The sequence below is a fragment of the Myotis brandtii genome, unplaced genomic scaffold (assembly GCF_000412655.1).
Source record: "Myotis brandtii unplaced genomic scaffold, ASM41265v1 scaffold89, whole genome shotgun sequence".
NCBI classification, from domain to species: Eukaryota; Metazoa; Chordata; class Mammalia; order Chiroptera; family Vespertilionidae; genus Myotis; species Myotis brandtii.
In genome coordinates this window covers 3,047,561-3,048,400 of record NW_005371645.1, presented here as the reverse complement: position 1 = coordinate 3,048,400, position 840 = coordinate 3,047,561, and positions in this window count along the sequence as shown.

Sequence of the window (840 nt, the reverse complement as noted above, 5' to 3'; positions counted from 1 at the left end):
TGCAACCCAGGTACATGCCCTTGACCGGAATCGAACCTGGGACCTTTCAGTCCGCAGGCCGACGCTCTATCCACTGAGCCAAACCGGTTTCGGCCCCACAATGAGTTCTAATTGCTTCAACATTTGAAAATGAAACTCTAAGTTATTTGATTGTGTTGCTAATGGTATTTGCTGGAATTGGGGCTTCTGTATTTTTTCCTTTAAATTATCCTGGGGCACTAATTTGTACACTAAGGACATGAACTCTTAATTTTAGGTTTATAAAATAAAATTATGCAAGTTCCTTCTATTGGTATCCAATCCCTCCCTTCTCTAGATGCCAGGAGCTCAAAGCTCTTTGGCGAGTGCGATCCCCAGAGGCTACTCTCTGACTTCTCCACACAAATGACTCCACACAGCTGTGATCTAATATCCCCCTCCTTACATGCAAAAGAATGAAACCAGGTCACCAGCTTACACCCCTCACAAGAATGAACTCAAAGTGGATAAAGGACTTAGATATAAGTCTTGAACCCATAAAAATCCTAGAAGAAAACATAGGTGGTAAAATCTCAGATATCTCTTGTAGCAGTATTTTTTTATCTTTAATTTCTTTATTGTTTAACGTATTACAAATGTGTCCTCATCCCCCCCATTAACCCCCAACCTCCTCCCCCCACTCATGCTCTCATCCACCTGTTGTCTGTGTCCATTGGTTTGGCTTATATGCATGCATACAAGTCCTTTGGTTGATCTCTTCCCCTTACCCCCACCCTCCCCTACTTTCCCTCTGGGGATTGATAGTCTGATCGCTGTTTCTCTGTCTTTGGATCTGTCCCTGTTCATCAGTCTATGTTGTTC